Source organism: Drosophila albomicans, chromosome X (assembly GCF_009650485.2).
Source record: "Drosophila albomicans strain 15112-1751.03 chromosome X, ASM965048v2, whole genome shotgun sequence".
Taxonomy (NCBI): domain Eukaryota; kingdom Metazoa; phylum Arthropoda; class Insecta; order Diptera; family Drosophilidae; genus Drosophila; species Drosophila albomicans.
Genome location: NC_047627.2, coordinates 20,161,716 through 20,182,439, shown reverse-complemented (window position 1 = coordinate 20,182,439; position 20,724 = coordinate 20,161,716). Strand labels below are relative to the sequence as shown.

Genomic DNA, 20,724 nt, shown 5'->3' with positions numbered 1-20,724 from the left:
ATTAATATACCACATATAGCCTTTGGTATACTTGACTATTTTTTCCAATATATTAATTTTGTATGTTTTAGGAGCAGTACCACATTTTTTGGACAAATCAAATAGTATAATGCTATACCATATATTCCAGTATATTAATTTGGTATATTTTAAAAATAATACCGCATTGCTTTGTATTTATTGAAATTGTAAAGCGGATATCTCACAGCCGATCAAATGTAACTTTCCTTCTTGTTTATGTTTTTGGACTTTAAGTTGGCCAAGTTCCAAGCCAAAAGTGTCGTGTCCGTGTTCGTGTCGTGTCGTGTTGGCTGCCAATCGCCGCCTTTGGGCTGTTGGTGGTCCCATCGATCTCCTCACTCCACCAATCACATTGTCATTGTCACATGTCAGTGCGATAAGATCGCCAGCGTTGTCGCAGCCTCCGTTTTCAATTGGCTGCTGTTTGGCGATGCTATCAATTTGTCAAATGGATTAATTTGCAGTCTGATGAAGTATTTTCATATTTCAAGTTTCAATTTCTGAGCTAATTTGTGTTTCCTTCTGCATTTGCCATCGATCACAGTTGAATCGCTTAACAGATGCAACACATATGTATGTCTCTATATCGGCAAATGTATCTTAATTTTAATCTTTATCTGTATCTGTATCTTTAGCTGCAGTTCTACAGCTGTTTAAATTGCAGCAATAAATTTGTCATCGACTCGCGGGATTGATTCAACAGCAACACAGCTCTGAGCTCAATTCGCCAAATTGCTGTCATTTGTTCTTGCTCTCTAGAGGCAATTGTATCCGTATCTGTAAATGTATCTGTATCTGTATCTGTATGTATAGCTGCTTTATGTTCTCAATTTATGCGCTTCCTGTGCAATCAATTTGCCAATTTCCAAGTATTTGTGCACATTTCGTTTCGTGGAATTCTAACGAGTCACAAAAATTTAATTATATTTGCACTCGATTGTCGATGTTGTTGATGCACATCCTGATGCACATATAAAGTACATTGTATGTGGCACGTTGCACGTTGCAAGTGACACGCTTCTTGACCACTTTTGGTGCTGAGTGCTGAGCTGCCAACTACTTAGCTGCCTAAATTTGGTCGTCTGCGCATTCTTCGATCCCCCTAAAATGGGCGTGGCTCGAGAGTGAGGTGCTGCTGCTGTTGCTATTGCTGTGGTTGATGTGTCCCACGAGCCGGCATCTGTGTTAACGTCTTTTATGGCATTTTAAAGTCATTCACAGCGTTATTATTGCTAATCAACTTGTGCTAGCAGACAAACCAGACTCCGGCTCGAGACTCGAAACTGAGACGAAGACCGAGACTTGAAACTGAAACTGAGACTGAGACACAATTTCAGCTTCTGTCGCTCGAGGGAGCGGAGAAGCAGAGAGAGGAGGGGAAAGCAGCTCCCAGACAGCATAAGCTTTAATTGCAGCTCAGACAAATTATAATTGCAATTAAATGCGATAAGTGAGCGTTATTTTTTCTTCTTTTTTTTTTTTTTGCCTATGAAACCGAGTGTTAATTTCTTTTGGCCAAATTTTAAGTCTTTAAGTCTTGAAGTGTAACTCAAACTGAGCGTTGGCCATAGAAAATTCATTTGGTTAGACGCATTTATTGAAACGATTCAATTTTGTGGCAGCAGCAGCATAAAAGTTATTTCGTTAATGAATTTTTAGTTTACAGCGCAAGTTTTAATGTTAGAGCAAATATTTTTGTGTACATTTAAGTCACTTCTCGCACAACATTTTAACTTAATTCAAAGTAAATGTTGAACAGCAATAAATGTAAAATGAACATATTTTGAATTAAATTCTTTATTTCGGAAAAAAAAAACTTTCAAACTAGCTTCATTTTAACATTCCAAGTCGACTGTTATGTTAAAGATATATTTAAAGAAATTGGGAATTCAATTTAGTTTATTTATAGTTTATTTTTACTATTTATTTTAAGTACTTCAGAATATATTTCAATTTATTTTATTTTATTTATTTATATTTTCTTTTAAGTTTCCAAAACCTATACAAAAAACAATATTTCATAAATATAGCACTTTAATTGGAAGTAAGAATGATTTTGGAATTTTTTTTCTGTTTTAAGATAATTGCAAAAAAGAAACGAATTCGGATGCAAACCAAAAAATTAAAGATCATTCTTGATCAGCGTCAACAGCCGAGACAATCTAGCCATGTCCGTCTGTGTGTCTGTCCGTCCGTCCGTCCGTCCGTCCGTATGAAACACTGGATCTCAGAGTCTATAAGAGATAGAGCTATAATTTGTTTTCGACAGCATTTGTTATGTTTGCACGCAGATCAAGTTTGTTTAAAATTTTTGCCACGCCCACTTCCGCCCCCGAAAATCAAAAAAATCAAATAACAAGCGTAATTTTAAAGCTAGAATTTTAGTATATACAATAATTACTATAGTAGTTATGATTCCTGAAAATTTGGATGCGATCAGATAAAAATTGTGGAAGTAATTAAAGAAATACGTTTGTATGGGCAAAATCGCCTACTTACTAGGGGTCTTAGTTACTTTGTCTGACAATCTGGTATATTGTGCCGTCTATGGTATATTTTGAATGTGGTACTATAAGATGTACCACATAAACCATTTGGTATATTTTTAGTATTTTTGCAGTATATTTGGTATATTCTAAGAATAATACCGCAAAATATATTTCTTTTATTCAAAATGGGTAGCGGGTATCACACAGTCGAGTACACTCGACTGTAGCTTTCTTGCTTGTTTATTAATGAATATTGATTTTAAGCCTTTTTTAGTAGAATAAATATTGCCTTTAAAACTAGGAATTTACAATTTTCATTCAATACAATTTCCAATACATTTTTGTATTCGATTTAATTAAAAATTGTTTACAATTATTGAATTTCTTACAATTCCTTCTCATTGCAGTCGCTGATCAATTTGTCAAATATTTGTGACCATTGATGTAAATGTAAGTAGCACATTTGGATTACCATATTAATAGCGATAAGTTGAGAGAACACAAACCAGAAGATGAGTGCGTTGCCCACTCGAATGCAGTTTCTGAAAACCCACAACGCAAAACTAAGCGATTCTTAAATCACAGTAATTGTCTCTCTGTCTGTCTGTCTGTCTGTGTTTTCCGAGTGGGTGAAAGGCCAACACAACGTAACAACAAACGTGAGTGACTCGCAAGTTAAACAAAAAACAAAACTGTTAACAAAACCCACACACGCACTTTAAAGCCCAACAATTGTGATCGCAACACATTCACAAACACGCATGATCGTTATGCAGATTTATGACTTCAACACTTGCAACTGATAGGAGACCCCCTTCTCCCTCCCCCCTCTCATTGTGTTCGTCGTTAACAAAGTTGTTTGTTTATGAGGCGCTTGCATTGAATTATAGCACGACATTAGCAACAATTTAGCGAGCAGACATGTCGCCAGCTTCAATAATCATTAACAACGACACTTGTGGCCGCTGCTTGTTGTCGCTGACTGTACGCTAGACATATATATATATATATATACATAGTATGATCAGTGTTGCATTTATCTAGGCCTTTTGCGCTTGGCCTGGCCCAAGTGGGCGTCTCACATTGGCTTAATTAATCATTTTGTCATAATAATCAACTTTAATTAAATTCAATTTCAATTTCAAATTTCAAACTCAACTACACACAACACAACACAACACAACATATTGATTGGCCTGACCGATCGACCGTTCAATCGATCGACCGATCGACAACAACAAATGTTATTCAATTATTACGAAATATTTTGTAATGCGACCAAATTGCAGCCACATGCAACACCTCTCTCTCTGTCTGTCCCCCTCTCTTTTCTCTGGCTGTCTCTGTCTCTTTCTGTGAGTGTCAAGCGTTCTAATTGGAGCTCTATTGCTTTATAACGTGCTGATAACTACTCCATTATAATATTTGTTAAATAATTGCCAGCATTGTCTGTGTCGCCTCTGCGATTTGCATACGAGGAAATCGCAACCCAAACTCAAACTGAAACTGAAACTGAATCTAAAAAATACTTCAACCAATAGAGGAGACAAGCTGCGGCTGCAAAATAATCTCAGTTATCTAGCATATAACATGATTCCAACCTAGAGGCTATATAGCATAATCGAGACACTGCGAGAGGGGCGTTTGTTTAAACGTTGTTTAATGACCAGTTGTGAGTAACAGGCACAAACACACACACATACACACACTTGCACACTAGCACAGGCACAGTGCAACCAGCTACGATTTGCATGACAGCAAAATAAATTCCTTTTAGTTAAACGGCTAATCTAGAAATATGTTAGGTTATAAAGGTGACTTTGGCTTGAAAGAAAGTTTATATATAATTCTCAATTTATTAAATTAAAAATATAATTCAAATCTTTATTTGATTCACTCTCCATCAGCATGGAATATGCTACAATAAAGTATATATTATATTCATTATTATATATTGTAGTAAAAATGAATAGGAGATTAAAGAGTTATGATAACTTAAGTCATAAGTCATAAGATGTAAATATAAATATATTTTTTTCAATTTATTAAAATTCAATATGTATTATTATATTATTATATACAATAAAAACAGAAAAAAGGTTAGCATCTTACAGAGTTAAGATAGCTTAGAGAGTCATAAGATGAAAAAGTATTTAAGCACACAATTGATTGTCTATAAAAAAGAGTTTTATTAAAACTGTAGTATTTTTATTTTTTCAAGATATAAGTTCTAACTTTGAAATAAATAGTTCAAGTTTCGTAATATTTTGGTACTTTAAATATTACGGATCTTTCACTAAGCAATTAAATGTTAGAACTTTTATTTTAAAGTAAACTTTCTGTATTTCTATATTCAACATTTTCCATTTATTAAATTCGGTTGAAATGTTAAAGTATTCTTTATTTTAGTCCCCTGCAACTATGATTAAAAACTAAAATTACTGTTTGCTGAATTGTAATAATAATAAGTAATAATTGAAACAGTTTTAGTAGTAGAAATAAATCTTTAGAAAACATTTAAAAAAATTAAACTAATATATTACTTTCGCTTACACATTTTGTTGAATTTCATTTTCAACAAATTTAAAAAAGATGCATAAATTTAGTAAATTCTATGAAAAGTTGTTAAAAATAGTGTTGCATAAAAAAAAGAATTAATTAAACTATGGAAATTAATTCATAAGAAAACGAAATAATTTATAAGTTTTCGAGTTTGTTTTTTTTGAGTGATTTCAAATGAATTTAATAGAAATGAATACACGAATGAGTTATAGAAACAAGTTTAGAATAATAAGTGGATTAAGCTGTTGGAGTTTGGTTGACTCGTGGACCACTGTGCACAGTGGTGCGTGTGCCTCCTTCGCAGCGAACTACAATGTGGGCCTGCAATTAAGTGGCATGAAATACGACCAATCCCAGACAGATACTGCCACAAAAAGACATCAGACATCAGACATTAGACACCAGACACCAGAGAGAGAGACTGGCGACTGTTAAACTGAGTTTCAACTTAGTTACAGTTTTGTCTTTTTAGGTTTTGCCAGTAGTTGTCTTTATCGGTAGTTTAGCTTTTAGTTTATTGCTCTTTTGGCAGTTAATATTTATTAGCCATAATTAACGGGTCTCCGCTGCTGCTGTTCTAGCTGTGACCAACATATAACACGATCTCGATGTCTTGACCATTTGCCCATTAACCCAAGCAATGTTCAGTTTTGGGTACGGCTTCCGGGCCAAGTTGTTTTTATTTTTTTAATTGCTTCAAAGTGCCAAAGGCACTTGAAAATTGTCGGAAAAACCAACAGCAGCAGCAGCAATTCTTTGCAACAATTATTTCGATAGAGCGCCAATGAAGAGACATAATTATTTATGCAAAAAGTGCAATCTCATCTTTCACCCGCTGCCCATTCAAATTCAAATTCAAATCCAAATCAAGTCGAGTTTGATTTGAAACTTGGAATTCCAATGTGAAAAGCAGCGCGGAAATTATGACGCGTTTTTCCTTGGCATTGAGCGAGAAGGCAAAGTGAATGTCGGACAGCTATCAAAAGGCAAAGTTGCAGCTGTTGCTGTTATTATTATTATTGCCATTGTTGTTGCTATTAACAGTAGCAAGGCTTCAACTTCAGCTGGGCAGCCAGTGAACCTGTCCAACTTCAACTCCAACTTTAGCTTCATCTTGTTGGCCTGGCCGGAAGCGTTAACAAATTTGCACAAAGATCGTTTCGCTTTTTGGCCAAATCGCCAAATGGCCAAATGGCGCCACGGCACGCGCATCATCATCAGCATTTAATCATCATCATTATCATCATCATCTGCAGCAAATTCATTTTCCTTTTCACTCTTTGCTTTTTTCGTGCTTCGTGTTGCGGTTGTCGGCTTTTCAATTACGCCTGCCAAAATAAAAAGGCGCAATCTTAACTGCTGCAGCCGCTGTTCAATTTACTTTGGTTACAATGAGAAGCAACCGTTGAAAAAAGTCAAGTCGAGTCATAAAAGATGAATAAACTGCAATAAAACACATTTGAGGTTTATTTCTTCTTCGGTTTTAGTGCCGATTAATTTCAGTTCATTGAAATGTTTAACAAACTCAATTTGCATAGCAAAACTTTATGGCATTTATGTGCATGCAATAAACGTGAACTTCATCTAGTTCCCGTTTTAAGTGCATGCAATTTATCTTCCAATTTGTTTATCGAATTTGAATAGAAACTATTTCTAGAGGGTTAAGTTTTTAAGAGTACTTTCAATTTGCTGCGAATATTAATCAGTAATCACAGAAATCGAACAAAATTGAATGGCAAGTGTAATTTTCATTATTATTATTATTTATGATTCCTGTTATTGAAGAAATTTATTTTTGTATATTCAAAAAACGCTTACTGCAATCGAGTGTTAATTGCGTTGGCTGTCATTTTGGTATATTTTATATTCTGTGGTATATTTTAGATGTAGTACTATATACAGCCTTTAGTATATTTTAGTGTTTTTCGGTATATTAATTTGATGTGTTTTAAATGTAGTGCTTTATTCTTCTTCGGTATATTTCAGTATTTTTTCGATATATTGATTTAGTATATTTTAAATCTACTGTTATGTACTGACTTCGGTATATTTTTTCTTTTATTCGGTATATTAATTTGGTATATTTTAAATGTTGAACTATTTACTGTCTTCGGTATATCTCAGTATATTTTTGTATATTAATTTGGTATATCTAAAATGTAGTACCTATATACTGCATTCGGTATATGTATCACATTTGGTATATTTTTGGTATTTTTCGGTATATTAATTTGATGTGTTTTAGATTTATTACTATATACGGTCTTCGGTATATTTCAGTATTTTTTTCGATATAATGATTTAGTATTTTTTAAATCTAGTATTATGTACTGACTTCGGCATATTTTTTGTTTTATTCGGTATATTAATTTAATATATTTTAAATGTAGTACTATATATTGTCTTCAGTATATCACAATATATTTTTGTATATTAATTTGGTATATCTAAAATATAGTACCTACATATATACTTCATTCGGTATATTTTAGATTTAGTCGGTATATTTGAAATGTAGTACTATGTATCACATTTGCTATATTTTTGGTATTTTTCGGTATATTAATTTATTACATTATTAGAATATGGTTTCATTGAATTGGTTTGTGGGTATTTTGCAGCCAAGTACTCTCGACTGTAGTTTTCTTTCTTGTTATTATGATAAAACTATGAGCACATTTGTCACTCGCAAGTGATATAGTTTGATTAAGTTTATCATACATTTCTAGTGATGTTTTAATTTATTTTTTTTTAGAAATAAGAGCTGCATAAATGCATTTAAATATTTAGTTAGTTTCATTCATGTATTTCAGTGCATACAAAAAGTATAAAACATATTACTTTCATTTTAGTTCTGAGAATGAAAAATACTAAATTAATAAATAAAAATGGCAGATTTTCCGTTATTAGTATAGTACAATAACACAGTTCAAAATGCACATATAACGAATTAAATTACTAAATAATGAAAATATGCATTATAATCTCAAAAATGCTGTTCCAAAAAAGGGTTAAAAATGGAGAACTCGAATTAATGTGGGATCATTAAAATGAAAATCACATTGCAAATATGTTTTTCGAACGCTGTCCAGTTCAGCTTGTTGTTTGTTTGTTGTCAGCCGCTGGCCAAGAGGTTAACAAGCAGGTAACAGTTAAGTTAAGTTAGTAAGCAGATAACGGGTTTAAGGGCCTCTCAGCACCTGTCATAACTAACAAATGCAAGCAATTTGTCAGTCAGCTCATTGGGATGCAGATACAGATGCAGATACAGATACAGACTGAGATACTGAGATCGAGATTCAGGTTCGCATCGAGACTCTCATAACTCACAATATGCAATCAGAGAGGTCGACAAATAGTTGGTCGATGCGATTTGTTTTCGCCTCGGTCTCGTTTCACAGCCATTCCGAATTCCGTATTCCACCTTTTTCCATGCGCCGTCGTGTTCCGTATTCCGTATTCCAACGTTTGCAACTGCTTTTGATTCGTTCTCACAATTGCCACATACATACGATTAATGCAATGTGTCTGCTGCAATTAATGCGATTTAATTATACCACTGAACCAACTGAATTATTCGAATGACGAATGTGTCGATTGTGTAGCGTATTCGGTTGGCCAAAAAAAAAAAAAGCAAAAACAACCATAAAAATGGAAATGCAGATCCTAGGCAACTTGTTGATTTCTGCTTCTTCAATAGCAAATAATTGTTCGAGGCGTTGTGTTGCACTTGTTGCAATTGTTTTGAGCAGCGGCGACAAAAGGCATTCGACAACAACGACAATGTCAAGAAACAAAAGCAAAAGTAAAACTGCCGCAACATCGAAATGAAATTGAATGGAAATTTATGCGGAGCACGCGAAAAATGCATTAAATGTGCACAAATACCAAGCAAGCAAACCAAGCGAGGGTCCAAACCCAAAGCTGAACTTAGCTCAACTCAGCTCAGCAGGTGGAGCCAATCAGAGAGAGAGGCGGAGTAGAAGTGATTGAAGTCGCGTTTGCAACTCTCCATTGTGCTCGTAAATGCCCAATAAATATGCCCATTTATGCCTGCGCTCAAATATGAATTTCCAACGCAAAATAATTCAAAACTATTTGCAAACGACTTCAATTTCAATTGGCATATTTGAGATTGTCTCCTCTTGCACATAAAATAATAATAAGAGAACCCATTTCAATCGACTTTGAAACTAAAAACTATGCAACTCTTGGGCAACAAGCAATTTAAGTGAATGGTATTTGACATTTTTATAACTCTGTGCGAACAGGAAATCCATGCAACTGGCAGTATGTAGAAGAAATCTTCGACGCCATAAAGAATATATTCGTGATTAGAGTCCGAATGAACACCGCAAAGACAACAATTTTGCTTTTCGCTTTATTAGTGCACGCAGATCAAGTTTTGTTTTTTTTTTTGAGAAAATCAAGAAATAATTTCACAATTTCATAGCTTAATTGCTTTGGTTGGCAATCTGCGGTATAACGTTTATACTATTGGTATATTTAGAATGTAGTAGTATATAGTTATACCGTTTATGTTTTTGGGGTATTTTAATTAAGTATCAAGAAACGATTTCCTAATTTTATAGCATAATTACTTTTGTTATAAATCTGAGGTATATTTTGTATACTATAATTTGTGCCCAATGGTATATTCTTAATATAGTTGTAGTTGTATATTGTTGAGTCGAATGTGTTTTTGAGTATATTTGAGTATATTTGGTTGTCAATCTGTGGTATATTTTGTATTCTATGGTAGATTTAGAATGTAGTAGTATATAGTTATCCCGTATATATTTTTTGGGGTATTTTAATTAAGTATCAAGAAATGATTTCATAATTTTATAGCATAATTACTTTTATTATAAATCTGAGGTATATTTTATATACTTCAATTTGTGCTCAATGGTATATTCATTATCTAGTAGTATATTGTTAAGCCGAATATGTTTTTCAGTATATTTATTTGGTATCAACCAAAAAAAAATATCATAGTTGTTTTGGTTGACAATCTGTGGTATATTTTGTATACTATGGTATATTTTGAATGCAGAAGTATGTAGTTATAATAAATATGTTTTTGGGTATATTAATTCGGTATATTTTAACAGTCACTTCTCTTTCTCTCTCACTCTTTTTTTGGTGTCTTCATTTACGTTAACTTGTTAAAATGACTTCATGTTTTGTATTACACCAAAGTGATTAGCAGTGTTTTAGAGGTGGTAATACTTAAAAATTTATTGAACATAATAAAATAAATAACTTGCGGTACTTACGAGTAAAAGGCGAAATTTAAAGTGACTGCAAGAAAGTCATAAATATTAATATAGACAAGTTAATCCCAACAATTGGAAATAAATAAAATGTTTCCTAACTCACAATCAGAAATACAAGTAATTTTGACTTTCTATATAGTATGCCCTGATTTCCCTGTCAAATTGTAGTGTTAATAAAGTGAGAATCAATAGTAAAAATATTTGGTAAACTCAACAACTAATTATACCAAATGGAGAAGAATTTCATACGATTGGAGACCAGAGATCGACGTATAATCGCCATCGATATCAAGGTGCTGCAGCGATCGATGGTGATACAAAACATGCTGAAATACTGCGACCTCGATGAGGGAAACGAACTGAAGCTTGCCATGCATGGCATCAATTCCGAAGAGCTCCTCAAGATTCTACTGTGGCTGGAGTTTCACAAGGACGACGAGGAGCCACAGTGGGTGCAGTCAAAAATAGAACCCGAAGACGTTGAATACCAGATCGATGACTGGGACAAGGAGTTCCTCAGGGAGAAGCTGCCGGTTGTGCGATCGATAATGCAGGGTGCCGATTATCTCGAAATACGTTGGTTGCTCAAGCTCTGTGCTCGCAAATTGCGCATTCGTGGCTCGAGCGAACTGTATCTGCATGTTATGGGAACCATTTCGCCGTTAGATTAATTTTGTCGTACACACATTTGTTTTGTTTAAAGCGACATGCTTTATTTATTTACCTTACCGCATCTGGCAACATTTTTCCTAAGGAAAACATTGCTCTAGCCCTTGATTTTTGTGTTTGTGTTGATTTTCTTGTTGTTTATTGTTGTTGTTATTGCAGCTGCTCGTTTGACGTAGCTGCCAGCTTTTTGTGGGCGCACTTTGGCTCAGTGCTATAAAACTCGCCAAAATAAATAGAAATTGTTCGTCGTTTGCTGGACTTTCGAGCAGTGTTGTCACTTTTGACTAGATTTAGCGACTTTTAGTGCTTGCTATTGGTTACAAAGTTAGCCTTTTTTCGTTCTTTTGCTGGACTTTCGAGTAGTGTTGTTACTTTTGGCTAGATTTAGCGATTTTTAGTGTTAGCTACTAGTTACAAAGTTAGCCTTTTTTCGTTCTTTTGCTGGACTTTCGAGCAGTGTTGTCACTTTTGGCTAGATTTAGCGATTTTTAGTGTTAGCTACTAGTTACAGAGTTAGCCTTTTTTCGTTCTTTTGCTGGACTTTCGAGTAGTGTTGTTACTTTTGGCTAGATTTAGCGATTTTTGGTGTTAGCTACTAGTTACAAAGTAAGCCTTTTTTCGTTCTTCTTTTGCTGGACTTTCGAGCATTGTTGTCACTTTTGGCTAGATTTAGCGATTTTTAGTGTTATTAGTTACAAAGTTATCCCTTTTTCTTAGCAATTTTTATTTGGTTTTTGCTGATTATTTAAACATTTTTGTTGAAAAACATTTTGTTGTTGACTTTTGCTATCATACAAAAGATATATATTATTGTATTTGCTTTTCTATGACTGGAAAAAATAATGTCTTAGCTACTTTTCAGTATTCTTTAGCAGTAATTTACTATTTTTGTTTAATACTTTTTGATAATTTTAACATAATTTTTCGAAAACATTTTATTTCTGAATTTCAACATTTCAAAAATCATTTTATTTCTAGTTTTTACTATCATAAAAAAAATATTTGGTTATTATTAGAATTACTTTCTAGGAAATGGAAAAATAATATCACATATTCAGACACTTTTCAGTTTTCTTTAGCAAATTATTATTTTAAATTTTAACAATATTTTCGTAGTAATCGTTTTATTTAACATTTAAACATTATTTGTGTGGAAATCATTTTATTTATGACTTTTACTATTATAAAAACTATATTTATTTATTTTTAGAATAACTTTCTAGGGTACAGCAAAAAATAATGTATAAATATATTTACTTTCAAGCCATTTTCACCACTTGTGTGTTGGCTTTCAAAATTCTGACAGCCAGTGTTGTAAAGTGCCACTCAGTGTCATGACAATTTATTTGTCTGTGCAATTTATGTGGCTGCCATGCAACGCGAGTGTTGTGACAAGTGGCAAGTGGTGAACCTCAACCTCAACCTCAATTGCGCAGAGTGTGGCAAATAAAAACAGCAAAAAGAAAACTTTCTCGCCATCAAACACAATGGTGGTCGCATTGGTTGGTGGGCGTGTGTTTTCTGCTTTTCACATATGCCACACTTTTACACAGCTTTTTTTTCAAGTGCGCGAGCGCAAAAAAAAAAAAAAAAGAGCATGGGAAATAACATTAGAGTTGCAGCAGGTGAAACTGTTGGGAAATAACGTTCGCCAAATGCAACCGACAATTCAAATGCTTGATTATGAGTGGCATAAATATTGTAGATCATCAGCAAGAGAGAGAGAGAGAGAGAGAGAGAGAGAGAGACGATCATCACACAAAATTGTGTTCAGCTAAACACAGGATGTTGTTGATATTGTTTTCCAAATTTCTAATTCACTTTTGTATAAGCAAAACTTTTCTCAAGCAAAGGCGACTTGAAAATTGACTGAACAAATTATTAAATTCAATTGTGTATGCAAATATCAACGTTGATGAAAATTTGAACTACAATTAAAATTATATTAAATGATTTCCCTATTAATGAACCAATTCATAACAAATAACATAAAAAGTTGAACAGGTACAAGTTGGCAAAAGAAAATCAATAAAATATGATGCATAAATATAATATTTATTGAGATATAAAACTATTAATTTTTTGCCATGCCCAAGAATTTTAGTATAGACAACAGATTTAATATTTATAATTCCTGAAATTGTTATTGTTATTTAAAAAAGCGCCGACTTACTTGTCTGACGATCTGGTATATTTGTATACTCTATGGCATATTTTAAATCTAGTTCTATATAAATATACCAAATGTAGTCTATGACATTTTTGTGGTAGATTAATCTAGTATAGTTTTAGAATAATACAGCACTGTTTTGCTTTTATTCAAATGGGTTGCGGGTATCTTACAGTCGAGCAGACACGACTGTAGCTTTCTTTCCTGTTTTATTATACCCGCTACCCATAGGGTAGAAGGGTATTATAACTTTGTGCCGGCAGGAAATGTATGTAACAGGTAGAACGAGGCATCTCCGACCCTATAAAGTATATATATTCTTGATCAGCGTCAACAGCCGAGACGATATAGCCATGTCCGTCTGTCCGTCTGTGTGTCTGTCCGTCTGTCCGTATGAACACCTAGATCTCAGAGACTATAAGAGATAGAGCTATAATTTTTTTTCGACAGCATTTGTTATGTTTGCACGCAGATCAAGTTTGTTTCAAATTTTTGCCACGCCCACTTCCGCCCCCGCAAATCAAAAAAATCGAATAACAAGCGTAATTTTAAAGCTAGAGTTGTTTGGTATATACAGTAATAACTATAGTAGTTATGATTCCTGAAAATTTGGATGCGATCAGATACAAATTGTGGAAGTTATTAAAGAAATACTTTTGTATGGGTAAACACGCCTACTTACAAGGGGTCTTAGTTGCTTTGTCTGACAATCTGGTATATTGAGCCGTCTAAGGTATATGAGGTACTGCACCGATATACCACATATACCAGTTGGTATATTTTTAGTATTTTTGCAGTACATTTGGTATATTTTGAGAATAATAACGCAAAATATTTTGTTTTTATTTAAAATGGGTAGAGGGTATCTCACAGTCGAGTACACTCGACTGTAGCTTTTTTACTTGTTTTATTTTGTTTAGTTATTATCACTTTAATACGAATTTTGAAGTGAATATGTATAAACACTTGAGCAAATCTACATGTTTCTCAAATAATTTTAGTAAGTGTTTACTCCTTAAATATGATTTTTACTTACTTAAATATGATTTAAGAATTCTAAGCTATCAACTTTCTTAGCTATTTCATATTACATTTCGCAAATTTCTAAAGTTTCATAACTTGGCAAATAAGGAAGCATTAAATATGTCGTTCATAATTTAGAGTGACTCATTTCTGGACTTGGTTCCAGGTTCTGCAATTTGTAAATTCTACAACCCAACTCTGAGTTGAGTTATCATTTCCTTTTTGCGCTGTGCTTACAACTCTTTTCCATAAGAGCCAAGTGTGTTGAATATTATGATTTTTATGCAGTTTTTGTTGTTGTGCTGTTGCATTTTGCGTGCCACTTTTTTTTGTATTTTGCAGCCACGAAAAGTGCAAGAAAACATATACACAAAAATGATTTAATAAGTTGTTCAACAACTCGAAGTCGAACTCGAAGTCGAAGTCGTTGTCTAAGTCAACCGGATATCGAAGTCGCGAGAGTTGGCCAAATGTTTTGCAATTTCCCTAAGTTGTTGTTGTTGCATGTTGCAACTGTTTTTGGCCAGATGCGTGTGGCACGATCTGACGGGCTGATTCCTCAATTAAACGGCAGTCGGAATTTTTGCAGCTTGCGTCCAATTAATGCCCCCGATAAATGGCATAAAAAGCAAAGGAAAAAAACCAAAAAGCAAACACTCCACACCCCAAAGACGATTAATCAAAAAAAGTACACTAAATTGTTGTGTACTGCTTATCGAACATTTTAACGCCTCCCGTTGATAATGATCAACGAAGAGTGTTGCACAGTGGCAACTGTGGCAGATGCTGACGACAATCGCCAGCAACAACATCGATAACAACAACAACAACTCGCTGATTTACGAGTTCCGCTCGCACAATCTCACGCTTCAAGTCTCTGCAGCGATTCATTTGCTTTTGACTGCATTCGTTTGATCGTTTCGATCGTTCGCCTGATCATTCGATTCATTCATTCATTAAGCGACGAAGCGAGCATCTCGCCAAACATTTAACCAAACTCACGCTCCTCCGTCTCGCTCTTGCTCTCGCTCAATAATTGTTTCTTTTTTACGAGCATTGTTTAATCACCGACAACTTTTGGCTGCTGCTTGGGGGCTGCTGCTGCTGCCTCTGCCTCTGCAATCATTTAGTTGATGTCTTTGGCGCTTTGATTTCGCCGGCGTTCCATGCATAATAGAGTTGTTGTTGTTGTTGTTGCTGTTGCTGTTGATGTGTAGCACTTGCCACCAGCGGAAGGCATTCGAATTTGGTTTCTTGGTCTCTCTTTGGTCTCGTGACTCTCGTGAATCGACAGCAAATTTGTCGGCTCCAACCAACGACGTGCAGCGTTTTTCTGATCCACATTTACAGCAGTATTCATTCAGTCTCGAGTTTGAGTTTCAGTTTCAGTTTCAGTCTCCGTTTGCTGTTACGGTTTCAATTTGAAGTTTCAGTTTCAAGGTTTCGGTTATTCAGCAAATGTTTCAAGGGCGGCAAATGTATCGCTTTGTATCGCTTATTGCTTCTCTTGTTGTTGTTTTTTGTTCATTTTGTTTTGTTGTATTTACACCATTTGACAGTTGTCCTCAAGTGCAATTTGTGGCTTCCACACACAATTCTTATTATGCGGTTTTTTTGTGACATCGCCTCTGATGTTTAACGCTTCATGTTTGACAAATGCATTTGACAAAATCATGACAAAACGTTGAAGATCTTGAAAGAACTCTTGAACATTGAAACACACTTGAACACTAGATGGCGCCTGTGTTTAATTTATTTGCATGTGTTTTCTTTGTTGGTCTATGCGGCGTATGCGTTATATTTCTTTGTTGTGCAATTGTTAGTTCAATTGGTTTCAGATTTAAAACAAAATGTAAGCGCACAAGTAAAATATAATAATAAATAAATTGCTGCATATATATTTTATTATATGAAATTCTTATCTCAACTTAATTTTAACACTCTTACAAAGTTAATCAGAATTTAAAGGTTGAAAGATCGAATATACTAGATTTTGATTTTCGTTTATTCAAATAGTTATTCTATAAGGCTCCGATCAAACTCAAAATTCGATCATCATTTTTTCGTGCTTAATTTGTTCATAACTTTTCTAATTAAGTAAGAGAAAATTATGATAGAATTTTGAGTTTGGCTTCAACCTAAAAGAATAACTATTTTACTATACGAAGTTTCAATCGACTTACATACATTTAAGGTGAACTGCCGACGCATTGTTTATTAAAAGTTGTATGCCAAAATTACAAATAATTAATACTTTGTATTTAATGAACCTATAATGAACTAATTGCATCAATTTTGATAAAAGACAAACATATAATTTATTTATTTCATTTATAAAAGTTAAATATAATTAAAATTATCACTAGCTTAGCCTTCGGCTTACAAATATATATGTAATTATTTTGTAAGTTTAACGAATAAATGAAGAAGTCTTACCTTACCTTATTATATTGTAACTTTGTAACTTCATTAGCGCTTAAGATATTTGCCAGAAGCAAGAAATATATAAAGCTGTAGTTTAAGAGAAGCTCTTGTACCCGTAATTATTATCTCAACAGCTGACAGTCTGGTATATTTTGTACTCTATGGTATATCATGTGTGTAGTGTTTTATCACTATACTAAAAATAACGTTCGGTATATTATGGTATATTTGTTCATCGTCAATAAGCGAAAAAATATAGCCGACTGTCTGTCTGTCTGTCTGTGTGAACACCTTTTAGCCATAGACTATAGTATATCTATATACCAAGAATTGCGCTCGGTATATTTTAATATTTTTGCGATACATTAATTTGGTATACTTTGTATATAGTATATACTTTTGGTATATTTAGCAATTTTATGGTATATTTATTTCATACATCATAAAAATAATACCTCTTTTGGTATATAATGTGGTATAAAACGAGGATACTATCAATTTTGGTATATTTTAGTATTCTGTGATATATTAATTTAGTATTTTGAATAAATAATACATCGGTTTGTATATTTTTAGAATTTTTGTGGTATATTATTTCGGGATATTTTAAGGATAATAAAGATTTGGTATATTTTAAGAATAATACCGCAATGTTTTGCCCTTTTCAACATATATAGCTAGTATCTCAGAGTCAAGTAAGCTCGCTTCCTTCCTTTGCCGTGTTTTGTGTGTTTTTGGGTGAGTAGAAAGGTTATTGTTACGGTATACAAAGAAGGAAATAAAGAGAATTAAGTACTCGACTTAACCTGCCCATTGAAGCAAAGTTGTCCGAGTTCTGTGTGGTATGCCGTTGTTAAGCTGAGACTTTGGATCGTAATTGGTAGCACTCGCAAAGCGATCTCGAGGTGTGCATACACCGGGTTGATCATTAAGAAAACAGTTGGCAAACATCAAAGCAAATAAAAGGCAAAGAGGCAAAATAAAAATAAAAATACCAAAGTAAAGCAAAGAGGCGACTAATTAACACATCGAGACCGAAACTCGATGCCGAACGTCGCGTTTGTTGTACTTAATAAAAATGGGTCACTTGGTTAGTTGGATAGTTGGATAGTTGTTGGTAATGTTTCTCTCTCTATGACTATGCCTATGCCTATATAGTTCAGTTACCCGATACGATACGATACGATCCAATGCGAACTAATGTAATTTTGATGTATGTACTGTGCACGCACAGTTGAGCAAACAGCTGGCAGAAAAATGCCAGTTTGTGTGTGTGTGTGAGTGTGTGTGTTGCAAGCAATTAACTGGGCGTCAAGTGTTGACCAACTGTTGGCAACTTGGCAATAAGAAATCATCAAAAAGTACACTCACACTTTTACACACTTGTGTGCTGTGTGCTACATTGTGACATTCTTCTCCATTCAGCTTTTCTTTTGCCACCTGAAAAGTGTTTTTTCTTTTCTTTGTTTTTGTTTTGTTTTTTTGTTTTTCTTTCACGTTTACTGTTTTGTTTCTTTTACTTAATTCCTGCGGCGTGCGCTCACTGAATCGAGCAATTTCCGCCTTTCGCTTGCAGTTGCATCACGATAACGATAACGATGCCGATGACGATGTCGATGTCGATGACTTTGACGTTGACGTCTGGACAAGATCAATACTGACGCTGAAGCTGACCGACACAAAAGAACACATTTGCATTTAACTTGCTGTTGAAATTGATTGCCGCAGTTTGTCATTGATTTCTCTTGACTTCTCTTTAGTTGTTTCTCTAAATTATCAGATTGAGCTCCCAAATAAATTAGCTGCATCTCGCTATTTTCTTCTGCTTAAATTGCACAAATTTTGCTTAAAAAAAATAAGAAAAAAAATTCTTAGTGCATGGAAAAAGGCAGATTTTTAATCTATGTTATGTTATCTGAAATCTGATTATTCATTGAGCAAACATTTCTTGCAACTCAATTGAATATATTCTAAACATGATGAAAATTCTAATTTACATATTCATAAAACCCTTAATAATATATGTACATTAATAATTTTGATAGTAATCAAACATTTTTAGAAAAACAAATTAACGCAACTAAAACAGCATATGACGAGTATATGCTGTATCTAAGTATATTTAGTCTTAATTCTTAAGCCTCAATTCTTAAGTGTACATTAAAAACAACTTCTTTGTCTTACTTTCTGGTATATTTGTGTATTCAATGGTATATTTTCAATGTTGTACTATATCAAGATACCAAATATAACCGTTGGTATATATTAGTATTTTTGTGGTATATTAAGTGTATTTTAAGATTAATACCGCACTGTTTTAGTTTTCTTCACATTGGACTGGGTGTTTTTCTTGCTCTTATTATTTGTATTGAGTTATATTATGTATTATGCACTAGAGGTGGAGAACTATCGATAGTCTGTGCCATCGATAGTGATTGATAGTTTCCATAAACTATCAACTATCGACGATAACAAGCAAAATCTATCGTCGATAGTTGTCGATGGTGCATAAAAGAAAATAATTTAATTAGTTTTTGAAATAATCCATATGTACATATAAAAAATATCAGAGTATGAAATTGGTTTTCCAATCTTTATCTGAAAATAAAAATAAATATTATTCGAATAATGTGATTTTATATTTTTTAAGTTTACGTTAACTGCTATTTATATATTTATTTCAACCAATAATTTTGTACGCCTATTTTAAACGATTTCTCTGCTGAAGACTCTTTCCGATTTTACGGAGGTTGCGGGTATACAAAGATATTTGAAAAAATATCGACCACTATCGACGATAGCGATTGACCACTATCGAGAGTGCGCGCCGTTATCGCGAGCTTGTCGATAGTGGCCAACCATCGATAGTCCCGATAGTGCCATCGATAGTTCTCCACCTCTATTATATACATAACATATATTATATAGTTAATTTATCTTATTAAATTCGTTTTTTTCTCTTAAAATTCTATATTATATTCCTTCCTGCTTAAGTTGAAAAGGTCAACATGATCCATGCTCTTTTTCTTTTCTTTATTTAAACATGTGTACTTATAAATATGCCTGCATATTTTATCGTAAAGTATATCAATATAAGTTAGGATATTAGCCCAGTTTCTTGCTGACACACGAATTGAAGCCATTAAGCACATTGCAGTACTCAAAAATATACCGAACAACGTTTATGTCAAAGACGTTGACTCTTCTTCGCCTCGGAGTCGTTGTCGGTGTCAGTGTCACAGTCACAACTCCCAGTCTCAGTCTCAGTCTCAGACCTAGACCTAGACTCAGACTGAGATTGAGACCCAGGTTCAGACTCAGATTCAGAGTCAGAGACAGACCTTGATAAGTCACATTAAGAGCTGCAGAGAGTTGGTGCCCAGCCCTCGAGTGCTGCTACCGTTTATAAATCTCTTAATTAAACGCTCATTAAAAATGTTAATTACACATTTTAAGCAATTTAATTTCAACATTTTCAACTATTTTAATTGTCTCTCTCTCTCTCTCTCTCTCTCTGTCTGCGTTCCATTTCAATGGCAATCGGGTTTGGATTTAGTAAATTGCCAGCCATAAAAAGGCAGAAACAGATACAGAAACAGAAACAAAACTCTATGTTATGCTTCATTAGATGTGTCCGTTCTGAACGTAATTGCATTTGTGACTTTTCCGGCTAATGATTTCCACACATCGATACTCGTTACTCTACAAACGAATAAAGAACTTTACTTTACTTCCCTCGAGGCGAATGATTTTTCAAAATAATTTCATACTTGTATATCGCATTGAAGTTTTGTTTATTAATTTAATAATGTTCTTCCTGTTTTGTTTTTTTTTTGCAGTGCTACAAATCGACTTTGGGGGCTGCGTCATGTTGTTGTCGCTGTCTGTGCAACATGTAGAACAACAACAACAACAACAACAACGACAACAAGAAGCACATAAACAATTATCTGGCTGCGAGAATTGGCCAAGAGCAATAATAACATTAAAAACAAACTAAAGCGAATAACTCGACAACGAAACTCAGAAAGACATTTTCAATACAGAGAAATATATATAAAAATAGAGAGAGAGAGAGAGAGAGCGA

At 33.8% G+C, this 20,724-nt stretch overlaps 1 long non-coding RNA gene across 2 annotated transcripts in view; it reads left to right on the top strand.

Annotated features, from left to right (window-relative positions):
- LOC127566410 (uncharacterized) overlaps positions 1–20,701 on the top strand; it is a 38,043-nt gene extending 17,342 nt beyond the window's left edge. For both annotated transcript variants that reach the window (XR_007955711.1, XR_007955712.1), the window contains exons 2-3: positions 2,918–2,960; positions 20,477–20,701. This is a non-coding gene — a long non-coding RNA (uncharacterized LOC127566410). The remainder of the gene's footprint in view (positions 1–2,917; positions 2,961–20,476) is intronic.
- Positions 20,702–20,724: the final 23 nt, after the last annotated feature.